Here is a 15,365-nt window from a genome sequence, read left to right on the forward strand (position 1 = left end):
AATGAGCAGATAATTATATAACCAATATGGTTATTCACAAATTTAGTGTCTGTGATTATGTGAGGAAATTTTTTAATGTAGCTCTGAAAATGTCAGTGCTGTAGTGATTGGCACATTCATACGCCCTTTTATTTTGTCAATGATTGACAAGTAGGGCACATTGCAGAAAATTATAAAGGAACACCACTTTATCTGTTTAATGAACATTTCAGTGGTATTACTGTTAAAGAGTGGGTGTTTCTTTTATAATATAACCAATTCACTGTTATACTTTTGGCATTTACATCCCTTTTTCTAATTTAGCTTTAAGATAATTGATAAACAAGATTTTAATATGGATAAAATCAGCATTATACTCTTTCCTGTTCTTTGGTCCCCTGAAGAAACCATCACTAATTTTTGAGCAAAAAACAAAGACCTTATACTCATGAGGTAATAAAAAACCTTCAATTGCATGTATATGTATAATTTATTATATATGTGTATATACATATATGGTACACATTTTATATATGAATTTACTCAAAAAGATTATAAATACCTACATGTCTATGTTCATTTAAGAATGGTAGTCATTTTATTTTCTTTCTAAATTTCAAGTTAGGTGATGTATAACTTGAAATGTTTCAAAAACTGTTACAGATTATGGAACTGGTTTTATTTGATTAGAAGATTTACAGACTAACAGTTATCCACGTCATGGCTTTGTAAGGAAAAAGATATGTCATATGTAAATGATAATTCAAATATGTCAAATTACTTACCAACTCATCTCTACCTATATTTGGCTCCTCATATTCTAGGTAGGACAGTTGACTCTTTCTGCGTCACTCATCCAAACTGTATCAGCTGCAATACAAGAGCTATCAACCACATAGCCTCTATTTCTTTTGTCAATTGATGTGTCTGTTACTTAATGGTAAAGCTTGCCACTTTTACCATCTCATTCTCAGCTGATGTGCAGAAGGCTGGCCTTTGGTTTTATAGTATAACAATTGCCAGTGTCAAAAGACTTTTCCCCTTTTGTTATAAATGCATTTTCTTGAACTGTAGCCATGTGCTTTTCTTTATTTTAACTCAAGAAACCTCTTAGCAATCTGATAGCTTATTAAGCTCAATAGAAAAGTGTTTCATTGAATGTGTGAAGTACATTATTTTATGGGTCTATGAGAAATGAAGACTCCTAATTTGCTTTCACGAGCATTTCACTGAAGAGTGTTGTTAGGGTTGTTTTGTGTTGCTTTGTAAAATGTGCTGATAATAACATTTAACATAAAAGCATGAATCATGTTTGACTAAATTGCTGAAAAGCAAAAGGAGACAGCAACTAATACATGGACATTTTGTGAACAAGATGCTTTCTGTGTTAAGCTATTTTCTATGTAAATTACTCTTACTTGGCAATTGGATTCTCCTCAGTTTTCAACTATTATGTACTTTATAGTTTTCAGGGGGCTTTGGAAACATTATTTTTATTAATAAGACAACCAAAAGTGGAGAAAAGGAGCATATAATTTACATAAAAAACTGTTTATTAATAACAGACTCAGGATTAGTACTCAGGTCTTCTCATATTCTCTTTAGTTTTCTTCTTAAGCTCTTAACTATCCATACAGACACTCTATTTTAGATATATATACATATTATATATATATTAGCACCTATTTTACAATGACTGAACTTTCACATTTAATTCATTTGCTTACTGCTGTTACAAAGCATACATTCAAAAATTAAATAAAAAATCAGACAAGAATATTTTTCTAGTAAATACAAATATTTGGTTCAGAGCAAATATTTATTATTTTTTTCTTTCTAAAAAATCCATTGTTGTACTTTGCATAAATCGCATATTTTAACATATCAATAAAGTTTTATTTAACTTATGTGTTTTGGCTGTCAACTAATGTAAATCCTGTTAGTGTAATGATATAGAAACCTTTCCCTTAAATCTTGTTAAAAATACCTCTGGGAATTCATACTCATATTCATTTAGGAGAGTGGATGAACAGAATCTACCTAAATTTAATTGGAGAAAAAAATCAATAATTTATTTGATCAACTGTCCTCATTGTTTTCCGGTTTATTGTTAGCTTAGTAAGTATAAAGAGAGAACTATTTCTAGTCTTTAATTTGTTATATTTGTTTTCAAAATCGTATTTTAGTTAACATACTAAAATTCTATTGTAGTAAATAAAAGGCAAACTCTAAAAAGTATTTTCTAAAAAGTATTTTAGAGATAAGATGGTAAAAATAATCTCTTTGTAGGTTACTAGAGTTTAGAGAGAGGTCATTACTCAAGGCTACCTAGTTAAGGAGCAAGACAAAACTTTAACCTAGGAATGTGACATCTCAAGGCACTCTTTCTACTCTACCATGCTGTCATTAATGACATGAATATCTTGAATATAGGCTAATCTTTGATCTACTCAGATATACTTTCTCACATAATAATGTGATTGATTCTAGAGGAAAATATTTGTTGATTAAAAATAGGTGACTATTTTTAAAAATTAGAATATTTTTAAAGATGTACATTCTGGTGATATCAAATTGACTTTTTGCTACTTAAAATTCAATGAATATTATGGACAAAGCTGCAGGTAAAATGAGTCAATTTCTGTCTCACCATGAAAGAATTTATATAATCATCTAGAGGCTCAGTCAAAAAATACTTATGTGAAGGATCAAAGAGCTTTTCTCAGAAACTCAGGTGTTTTAACACTACAGGCCAGAAAGAGAGCACAAGTGGTTTGGGCCAAAAGAGCAGGAGAGATACCAATTATTTGAATTGAAAAGCTAAATGGATACTATCCATAGATGCAAATAAAGAAAGGTATTTTTTAGGTATACTAAATTAAAACACTTGAAATATTCAGAATTTTCTTTTTCTGCACTGATAATCCCTAGTAAATTATGAGTTGTAGGATCCATTGGAATTTACTCATACAGTTGCAATGAAAAACACTTAACCAAAGTAAAAAACAATTTTAGTTATTAAGATAGAATTTATAAATCAGTTTTAGAAGCTTCCAGATTAATCTATGTCTCCCTGAAGCCAAAATAGTGACTACATTTACTAAGTGCAGCCTTTAAGTCGATGAAGCAGTTTTGGGAATGTAATATAGAACCACTTTTTGGATTAAAAAAGTGTTTAAACTAATGTTGTGAGTGTTGCTCAATTGTAATCTTTTGATTACAGTGCTACTCAAAGATATAAAACATAATCTTGTGAGTGTAAACCTGCAAGGTAATATCTCATAGTATAATTTTTGAGAGCTGGACTTACTTACCTAAATTATACATTATTCTCAAATGAATACATGCAATTTCCAATTACTTAATTTTTACAATATCTTTGAGAAAACAGTGTCAAACAGTTGATTCTTTAAAGGGGCCCATTATTTCTACAGATAAAATGGAAAGAGATTAACTGATTCATGACAGGAAATATACTTTTAAAGTTGTAATTGGAATTGGAATTGGAATGCCCTAAGTGCATTTTTCACAAATTTTTAAGAAATCTTTAAATATTTTTAAATTATTATTATTCTACTGATGAGAAGGATAAAATGTAATTAAGCGATTGTGCACTGTGGCGGCACAAAATTTGGTACTATCAATTAATCAGTATTCTCAGTCATCTGTTCTGTCTATAACTCTAAAAATGTAAAGGCATTTCTGTAGTACTGCCTTCTCTGTTTATCTGAAGGTTATATTCAAATTCTTTGCTTTCCAAAAATCAATTACATATCAAACACTCAGAGGAATATCCCATTCATCACTACAGTTTTTATCTTCAATGAAAGCATGCATTTTTCCTTATGAGATATTCATGGGAACTGTTAATGTATATACTGAGTTATAGATTACATCAACATATAGCAGTAGAATTGAGTCATACAGATGACTGCATCCAGGAGTGAATGATTTGAAATTAAATACGTTATACTATTCAATGCCTCACTTTTTAAATAGAAGAATGCCAAATCTATAATTTAATTCCGTGAACTTCTATGTAATGGTGCATACTGCTGTTTACAGTTCAAGCAATATAGCCACACAATTTTCATTTGACGGGATTGGAACACCATCCCACTTCTGACTGCTTTAAGTTTAACAACATGTGGACTTCTCACGAAGAATAACAACAATGACGGCAATGGAAATGCTACCTGAGGAAGGAATGTGTCAAAATGATCTCAAGTAAATTCATTTCATAAGATGTGAGACTTTTGTTTTGTTTTGCTTGTTCATAAGTGCTGTTTTTGTTGATGTTTTCAAATCTCATTGCATTATTTTGCAAATAATGAAAAAAGAATTTCAGTACTTTGAAAATCTGATAGCTCTCCTAAAAATTTTCCTGTTTAGAACTCCCTGTCTATATAACACACATAAAGAATGATCCCCCTTGATGTGATAAATTATGTATTAGAATAATGGACAGATCAATCAGTGGAGCTATGTAAGTGAAACACACAGCTTTTGGCAAAGAAGGGTCAGCATGTTTACATTTATCACCCAAATGCCTTGACTTTAATGTAGACTTTTGAGATGCATTTATTAATCATGATTTCATTAAAATTTTTGGCAAACTAATGACTTTTTGTCAGAAATATTGCTGATGATATACAGCCGATGTCCAAAAACATTAATCTTCTTTTTGCCACTTAACCTTCTGTGCAATTGTCAAGCAATAACTAGCATGAGATATCATACTTTAGCTTACCAGAAAGGTCCTGTTGTGGGAACTAATCAGGTTGCATATCTGCCATGGCAGAATGTTGTGTCTTTGTCAAGAACAATCCAGTTGGAGTTCGCTTACCACATCTCATCTGCTGAAGACTTCTACTCTGGGAAGCAATGAGTGCTTTTACTGGAAGTAGTGCCTGGAATGATTAATGGTGCAAATTATCAATGTTTTAATATATTCAATAATGATAAAAATTTAGGATTTGAGTGAACTACTCAATAACCAAGTGTATTTCTCTCTATGACCTATTTGTATTCTATAAACATCTACTGCGATAATAGCCCTAAGCAAGTCACATGGTGGGGAAAGAAAATTGAATTTTGGGGGGTTCCATCACGCCAAGAAATTTACAATCAACTTGACTAGACAAAAATTGTCTTTACGGAAAGTGAGAGACTAATAAAATATACTATGCATTAGTGAAATAACAAAATAATATAACAAACAAAAACGTGAAAATGAACAATACAAAACAGTATTGTCATTTTGAAAAAGGAAAGAAATTTGTGTTTATAATTTTTTTAATAAGTCATATTTGGTAGATACAATTTATAATTAGGCTAATAAGTTAAGGTTACCGGGCAGGATCTATTTCCTAGTGTTTATAAAATAATTATTAAAATATAATCTTGAATCAGTTTCTGTGTAGGATATTAACTGGGTAAGTTCATTTTATTTTTCTATTTTTATGAAAAGCTAATTTTTTTCAAAAAATTTAAAATGTTTTATTGCTAATCTGGGGTACATAATAGGTATCTATATATATTTTTAGGGTAAATGTGATTTTTAAAATTTAATTTAATTTTAAGTTCCAGAATACACGTGCAAGATATGTATGCTTGTTACATGGGTGAATGTGTGGCATGGTGGTTTGCTGCACCTGTCAACCCATCAACTACGTATTAAGCCCTGCTTGCATTAGCTATTTAGCCTAATGCTCTCTCTACCCGTTCTCCAACAGGCCTCAATGGGTGTGGTTCTCCTCTCTGTGTCCATGTGTTCTTATTGTTCAGTTCTCCTTACAAGTGAGAACACGTGGTGTTTGGTATTCTGTTCCTGTGTTAGTTTGCTGAGGATAATGGCTTCCAGCTCCATCCATGTCCCTGAAAGGGACATGATCTCATTCCTTTTTATGGCTTCATAGTATTCCATGGTGTATATGTACCACATTTTCTTTATCCACTCTATCATTGATGGACATTTGGGTTGATTCTATGTTTTTACAATTGTGAATAGTGATACAATAAACATGTGCATGCATGTATCTTTAAAATAGAATTATTTATGTTCCTTTGGGTATATACCCAGTAATGGGACTGCTGGGTCAAGTGGTATTTCTGGTTCATGGTCTTTGAGGAAATGCCACACTCTCTTCCACAGTGGTTGAACTAATTTACATACCGACTGACAGTGTAAAAGCATTCCTGTTTCTCCACAAGCTCACCAGTATCTGTTGTTTCTTGACTTTTTAATAATTGCCATTATGACTGGCATGAGATGGTATCTCACTGTGGTTTTGATTTGCATTTCCCTAATGACCAGTGACGTTGTGCTTTTTTCATATGTTTGTTGGCTGCATAAATACCTTCTTTAGAGAAGTGTCTGTTCGTGCCCTTTACCCACTTTAATGGGGTTGTTTTTGTCCCGCAAATTCTCTAAGTTCCATGTAGAATCTGGATATTAAATCTTTCAGATGGATAGACTGCAAAAATTTCCTCCCATTCTGTACGTTGTCTGTTCACTCTGATGAGAGTTTCTTTTGCTGTGCCAAAGCTCTTTGGTTTAATTAGATCTTATTTGTCAATTTTTGCTATTGCTGCAATTGGGAAAGCTACATTAATATGAGCTTTATTTATGCAAAATGACTTGAGGGATGATTCAGTTCATTTTCAAGGTAAAATTTAAGTGTCTTATGATGTATTATTTGCTAGTTAAAATTACTCAAGTAACCAACATTCTTAGCCTCCATTTTGTCAATCTGAGTCCTAAATCTGATATTGGCAATTATTTATGTTTTTGTGACTAAATAGAAATGAACTTGACCCAATTCTAAGACCATATCTTTCATCCAAGTAAGTGAAGCCAAATAGCCACTAAAAACCCACAGAATTCATCACCTATAAAGAAGAGGAAGGCTTAGTAAGAGACAAGGTCTCTTACTTAATATGGTCTACTGTTCTCATTTATTCTCGGAGTCAATTTTTGTAAACTGGAATCTTACCTTAACTAATTTTTTTGATGTTATACATAGATTTAAACCAAAGAAAACTGTTACAAAGTTGAAGTTGGTTACCTCTGAAAATAAGTTTTTGCTTTCTTTATTAAAATTATTTCAATATACTTTTATTTAGGAAGTAGATACATATAAAACTTTTTGATTTTAAAAGGCAAATATATCATCCTGGGCCAGGTGCAGTGGCTCACGCCTATAATCCCAGCACTTTGGGAGGGTGAGGTGGGCGGATCACAGGGTCAAGAGATCAAGACCATCCTGGCCAACATGGTGAAACCCCAACTCTACTAAAAATACAAACATTAGCTGGGTATGGTGGGGCGCACCTGTAGTCCCAGCTACTCGGGAGGCTGAGGCAGGAGAATCACTTGAACCTGGGAGGCAAAGGTTGCAGTGGGCCGAGATCATGCTATTGCACCCCAGCCTGGGCTACAGAGAGAGACTCCGTCTCAAAATAAATAAATAAACAAACAAACAAATAAATAAATAAATAAATAAATATTCTGAAAAAAAAACTCATTCTGAAAAGGCCAAGGGAAGAGTAGTATATTGAGAAAAACCAAAAAAAAAAAAAAAAAAAAAATTTACCCAGGTCCCAGGTGATCATGAGGGGTAGGGAAAGGAAGGAGATTTCTAGAGTGTAATAAATGAGAAAGAAGAGAGCACTATTTTTAAAAGAAATGATTAAAGAATAGGAAACCATGGGAAGACGGCTAAGATGTGTGTTTTGGCTTCAAGGCTGTTCTCCTAAACTAATTGTTATCTGGAAATGGTTGATTACTCCCATGTTCCATCCACACTCGACATGTATCTGTTCTAATTGATTCCAAATGCCATTAGGGGAAAATACTTGTGTGTTTCATTTATATCTACGTCTTCCTTCCCACAGCAAAAGACCTGAAGCTTAGTCAATCCATAAAAATATTGTTTTATTTTTCTTATTTGGGGATCAAATACGGCCTATAAATGCAGTTGCAAATCATAATCTTATAATGTAAAGAAAACAAGGCAAGTAATAAGACAAACATCATTTGGTAATGCTGAATTAATAATTTATGATTCTAGTCTCCTAATATCAGGTAAGGTTGCAACTCTAGGAGTAATTAATGTAAAAGAAGAAATGAAGCCAAAATATTCCTAATAAGCCCAATAAAATTTGGGAGGATTCAATAAATTTTTGAAAGCTCTTCAAGAGATAAATTTAGTATTAGGATATTGTTTATACAACAGACTCAAAATCTTTAAAAATCTATTTAGAGATTATTAAATGAGAATCAGAGAAACATGTGCTTTCCATGTAGATGAGCTGCATATCATCTTGTTCCAAAATTCTAGTTTCTGTAATTGAATCTAGAATGATTTAGGCCGAGAGTATCAAGCCATCAAGATTTTATTGAATTGGCTTATTGTAATACATATAAGGAAAAAATAAGAAGTGTTTAAACATGGAAAATATTTAGTTTCAAAGTCTGTGCACTTTTCTCTTTCATCAACCTACGTATAAACATCAACCAAATGAAGAGGACGAACTTTAAAAATAGTGGTTTGGACTGGGCGCGTTGGCTCACGCCTGTAATCCCAGCACTTTGGGAGGCCGAGATGGGGGGATCACGAGGTCAAGAGATCCAGACCATCCTGGACAACATGGTGAAACCCCGTCTCTACTAAAAACACAAAAATTAGCTGGGCGTGGTGGCCGGGTGCCTGTAGTTCCAGCTACTACTCGGGAGGTGGGGGCAGGAGAATCGCTTTAACTTGGGAGACCGAGGTTGCAGTGAGTCAAGATTGTGCCACTGCACTCCAGCCTGGTGACAGAGCGAGATTCCGTCTCAAGAAAAAAAAAAAAATAGCGGTTTTATTCTTAACATAACATCTATGCTTGAAATATGCATGATGCAGTAAAATAAATCATTTTATTTTAGATGTATGATATACATCTAAGTAACTAATTATCAAGTTTCATTTAGATTAATGGTAAAATAAATATAAAATTCAGTTTTTATCAGGATAGTTTATGTAAACTCTCTTCATGGAATAAAAAAAGTTAATGTGTACCTGAACTATGAATCAATAATCCGTGTTATTTGAAATAATGTGCTTCTTTTCCTAAGGCAAAAAATGCACTTTATCTTATCTTCAAGAAGCCAGCATAATATTAGTTTTGGGCTTATATCCCTGAAGTGCACTGTTTAGCTGATGTTCCATTTGCTTAGTTTGAGTAAGTTGAAGAAAGTTTCCCTTCTCTATACGAGTGCTATTTTAAGCTCCCCTCAGGATTTAGGGAGACAGAAAATCATCAGTCTAATTTCCTCTCCGTGGCTTCTGCGGAAGAGAGATGAGCCTATTAAAGAATCTTACCATTGGCCGGGCGCCGTGGCTCACGCCTGTAATCCCAGCACTTTGGGAGGCCAAGGTGGGCAGATCACCTGAGGTCAGGAGTTTGAGACCAGCCTGCCAACATGGTGAAACCCCATCTCTACTAAAAATACAACAATTAGCTGGGATACCCATGATACACTACGGGTTTCAATATTTCTTTCTAATTTTCTCCTATCACATTAAAAAACCCTGCTCTTCCCATTCTCTTTGTTTTGAATTTCACTTCCTCTGTCACTAATCCTATTGTGTCAAATGCAGGCTACTCGTGTCCACATCATCATGCTCCTGGCTGACCATACCCTTCAATTAGGATCCATGTTACTATGTACAGAGAATTCTAAGTCTCTAAATATTCAAAATGTATAATAATGGCAATTTTTTTCAGCCATACTTTTTCAACCGTGGGCTATTTGGTTCTAAACACCATTTTTAAAGTACTATCATCAGTATTTTGTGTGGGTGAGTTAATAGGGAGAATTTATGGTAATTGCTCTAATAAAATCCCCACAAGTTCAGTGCCTTAAATTAATTTCTTGCCAACATCATAGTGTAATGCTGATCAGGTGATTCTCCTGGGCAGCTTTTCCAGTTTAGTTACCAAACATGGCATTTCATACTCTTCTCATACATAGAAAATCTTCACTCTTGCCCCAAGAGTGACAACAGGGAGTTCCATCATCCAGTTTCCACACAGAGTAAGTGCAGAATCTCTAGTTTATCCACTGTTTTCTCCATCATGTCTAGCTTTTCAGAAAGGGGACCTACCAACTACTATAGACAAGTTAGTGCATGTGCACTCACCCACCCACACACACACACACACACACACACCCCAAATATACAATAGGAAAACTATAACTAGAATACAATCCCCTTCCTGGAAAGGAGAAGACATAAAGGCACACAAAGTAACTAACTTGTCCATCTAGCTCTTGAAACCCACATAATTGAGGTTATGAAACAGTTATCAGGCCTCTTCCATTGTATGGCATTACCATATCATAATTCTTTGAATTCATTTGTGAAGACTGAGACCAATATATTATGCAAAAAATGCAGGACATTACAAAGAACATGTTTAAATGTCATATTTCTTTGATCTAAACAAGGCCACAATTAGAAGCAAGAGATATCTAGAAATAGTCTTCTTGTATGACTAGATGAAAAGTTAATTGGTTTTAGGAAAATAAAATTATATCTTCTCAACTTCTCCTAGGACTGTGCAATTTCGTTATGTGTTTTTCTGGTTTGAACTTAACATATTGTTCACTCTATATCCTGTTTTCATTAAAATGAGAGTGATATATTTAATATAACTATGTATTGCTGCAGTAATAACTTCATGATTGAATCTGAGCTACAAATTAATCCTGCTTTGGATAGTAACATGGAAACAATGATAAATTTTGTGTAATATCATCAATATCTTCTCTGTTTACAGTGGCAAGGGGGATTCCCTGTTTTGGCATTTACCTGTCATTATATAGAAAACAGCAGAACTGGCTGGACATAGAATTTTTATTTGACTGCCATTGGCAAAAATTCAAGTTATGTCAAATCGTAGCTAAATATGAAGTTATTTTGGTTATATTTGTTCAGATAAATGTATTATTTCTACTCCATATGAGTTTTTCCCTAGTCTTATATGGACTTGTTATGAAAAGCCAGAGCTGTAATTTTGTATGAACTGATTCCTCCTTTGTAAAATTTATTTGCAGGTAGCTAGGCATAATATTTATTAAATTGAGGTAAGTTGTTAAGGTTATTAAGTGTGTGCACATTGATCATGTATCTGTGTACAGTTCCCAAGACAACTAAATAATTATGATACCACATAAAATATATAGTCTTCTGTGTCAATGTGTAAAATATAAATTAGTATAACCTACTTAATTAACAATAATTTATCCCTAAACAGCCAAGGAATCATCATTTCGTGTTGTTCAATTACATGGGTTGTCTAACACTGGCTCTTCTGAACTGAGCAAGTGTCCCATCTGTGAAGTGGGGAGTAGATGTCAGTGTTATTACGTGCTTATAAAACAAAAATCAAAAGCAAGTCATTTTATATGTAATTGTATGTTATAATCTTGGAGGATGCAATATTGAAGTTTTGCTTTGATATTCTGAGCATAGAACTGCAATGGGTCTTAATGCTATGCTAAAATTCTCCACAGTGCACTGAATTGAAACACTTTTGTGCTTTCAAAAACACTGAACTAAAAATAAACTTACACATGATATATTACTGAGATAGGTAAATGATATCAAAGATAATAAGAAAAACTAAACCTACATTTTAATTTACATTCAGTTCATCTGAACACAGTTAAAAATTCTCATCTAGTGTCCAACAGACAACCTGAACCAATTCTGAATGCATTTTACTCTAAACAAATATAAACTCTGGCAATTGCAGGAGAAAAATTGATTGTCTTAGCCTACTATTTGGATAGTATGGTTTTGAAATTACCATCCTTCAAAAGTAGATCAACTGAAATGCCTATATGCTTTCTACTCAGGAGTATTTGTATTTTTATTGGAAAGAAATGAATTTAATAATTAGCCTTACCCATTCTCTCACAGAGTTAATCCCTTTAGTCCTTAGAAATTTCAGTATTATAAAATCTGTTATTTGAAAACCTTTGAAGACATAGAATTACATGTTAGGCAATGAAGCAATGTCTGTCTATGAGGAAAATTCAAGGGTATGAGATTCAAGGAAAATGACACACTTTATTTTACACACACATACACAAACACATATACATACATATACACACAGACTTTCCTTCTCTTCCCCTGTCTGGATTAATGAAGGAAGCTTTTCTACTTCAGAGAACACATGATACGCAAAAGGCAACTGAAACCCTAGCTAGGGTTTAAATTATATTTATGTAATTTCAACTAACTAAAATAGCTAATGAAGAAATTTAGTAAGATGGAGGTTTTGAATAACATTTGAAGTAATAAATATAAAATAAAAATAAAGAAAAAAATGACTTTAGTTTTCCGTAGAAAGCTTGAAGCTCATTGTCAAAAACGTATCTAATTTTAGTCCTCAGTGCTCCTTCCTCATAATTCAAATGTTAGTTAAAATGGCTGTACAGATTTATTAAAATAGTTACATACATATGGGATCTTACATATAAGCATATATACTATACATGTGTCAACTTTACTAGTTCTGTTAGAGAAGAGCTTTGAAGGAATTTTCCTGCAGTGACAAATGGAAAGTTAAGTAGAAATTAAAATTAAATAACAGAAATGGATTAAGTCTATTCTGGGAAATTTTTAGAGCAGTTCATGTATATTATTGAAAAGTGTCACATCATAGCTCAATAGATTGTTTTGTGTTAATCTACCATAATATTTCAACAAGGGTACTGGTTTCAAAAAAGTACTGCCCCATTAAAATGCTAATGTAGATACTGCTATGAAGGTCTTGTAAAGATTATGAGTTCTGAATACTTCAGTTATAAAACATTTGGCTTTAATAGATAAGGTTTCTTTACTTCAGTTAAAAAGGCTGTATCTATAAAAGGAAAATGACTTTGTCACTCTGTTGGTTCTTAATATTATTAAATATTTATTAAGATTCAACAGTACACTAAGCATTTATAGAGTAAAAGTAGAATAATGTTTACTTTAATTAAACTAGTATGTGAAGACTCTTAAGGGAGATAGATGTATGGTACACATGCTTTTGCTTACATATTGCTTTTCTGGGTATAGATAGGATTCAGACTCACAATAGCTCAGATCTCTTACCATTTGTTTACTTTTATAGAACGAGAGAAAAGTGCCCCCAATTTTTCCAAGTGATTATGCTCAGCTACTTAAAGTGAAGACAGACATAGCTTTGAAATTGCCTTAACTGCTTGTGTAGTTTTGTTTTTTTGACTTCTTATATTTATTCTACTAAATAACGTTGGTATTCAGAATAACAAAAATACATATATTTGTGGCTAATATTAGGACGTTGTGATTTTCTTGTAATATATTGAATCACCAACTGTTAGAGCCTCATAAGCCTCTGAGATACATTCATTCACTTTGCTAGTGAAGAGCTTCAGGACCCGAGAAGTTAAGGAAATTTCTCAAGTGCACAGAGCTAGTTAAACACAATGAACACAATTGAATCCCAGGACTCTTGTTTCACAATTTATTGCTTTTATCAATCTATCAATCATGGGGACAGACAAAAATTCAAAGCAATTAAATTAAGAGCTCAGCATCTAGGCAGAGAATTGCACATTGTGAACTTCAAATAAAATCCACTATCTTCAATAGCTACAAATAAATATGAACCCTGATTGTAGAGCTGGTTTTATGGTACTTCTTGCTAATGATTGTGTTCATCTTCTTTATAGTGTTTGATAGAAATGATAGTTCTAAAGTAATTTCCCTTAGAGTAAGCAAAACCTCACTAAAATGGGGTCTTTCATGATAAGAAGGGTCCAGATATTTATATGATCCCCCCTCTTAAGAAGCAGGGCAGGGAGAGGAAACTTATCTTTCTCTACAAGGGATCTTCCTCCTGTTATTGAAATATTTCTTATACTTAGTGGTAAATATTCTCTTACTTTAAGTGAGCAATTTTCATTGAATTTCAAAATTAAATGCTATTATTTTAACATTAATAATACTCAAATGTATATAGACTAAAGACTAGGCATAAATTAGTTATGCTTGATATTTTTAATCAACTAATGGGGAAAAGGAGCAGCTCTTTAATACTATTATTTGCCAGGTAATGACTCAACCCTCTCATAACAGTCTTCTCTTTTAATTAGTATGAAATCTACATTGGTGCAATGAAGCATGCATAATGTCTCCATATGACATGAAGTCATTATTTGCCTGTGTTTGTTTGTTTGTTTTCTTATAAGGGTGTGATATATCCAGTAGAACTGTGAGGCAGTCAAAGGTAAATACAGAGAACCAAAATCATATATTATATTTGATGACAGTGATGATGGTGATGGTGGTGGTGGTGGAAATGATGATCATTAGTAACATAATTATGGACATGGTCAATAACTCTAATTTTGATCTGGGAACTACTAGGTATTGCTCTTACCACTTTACATGTATTATCTCATTTATTCATCACAATAATCCTATGAAGCAGATAATATAATCATTCTCTTTTTTAGATAAGACAACTCATATAGAGAAAGTTGGGAGAACTTAGATTTACATTCTGGCTCAATCCATTTATAGAGCATATACTCTCATTTATTAATATTCACATTACTATTTATAGGAATATAATATGTGATACATACATAAATATTATATGTTATATACACAGTATGTTATTCATATATGTATATAATATCCATATCAATGTATATGTGTAATAAATACATGTATTACATATATACTCTATATTTCATATATATTTAAAATATTTTACAATTACTGAACATCTCAAAAGTAAGTTCTTGAATTCTAGTTTTATGTATTTCTTCATTTTTGTATGACAAAAATGGATTAAAATAGTATATAGAGTATCTATATACTATTTTAAAATAACCATTCTAGAATAGTATTTAGATGGTTCTCATAAACTGTCTTTAAGGGGTATAGGTGAAAACATTCTGCTTAATATGAAATATCATGATATGCAAAGTAACAAGAACTGTGCTACAATTTCCAGTAATTTACACTTTCAGTCATTTTAAAAAATTAGAACCCCTATCCACTTTTCAAATTATTTTGGCATGATCACTGGCTCAATTATCACTGACTCAATTATCACTTTCACAATGACATAAAAAATCAGTGGTCCAAAGTAATATAAAAATATATATTGACATAAGCTGACAGGAAGAGTCAGACCAGATGAAATTAATGGTTATTTGGAAACTTCCTAATATTTGTATAATTATTGTGAGTTGCACTTACTTAATCTTTAAGTTGACCTGAAATGAGAATTTGATATATAGGAAATAATATTTCATCAGATTAGACTAGCTTTTTTAGATATTTCTT

This window comes from Pan troglodytes, chromosome 4 (genome assembly GCF_028858775.2).
Source record: "Pan troglodytes isolate AG18354 chromosome 4, NHGRI_mPanTro3-v2.0_pri, whole genome shotgun sequence".
Classification (NCBI taxonomy): Eukaryota; Metazoa; Chordata; class Mammalia; order Primates; family Hominidae; genus Pan; species Pan troglodytes.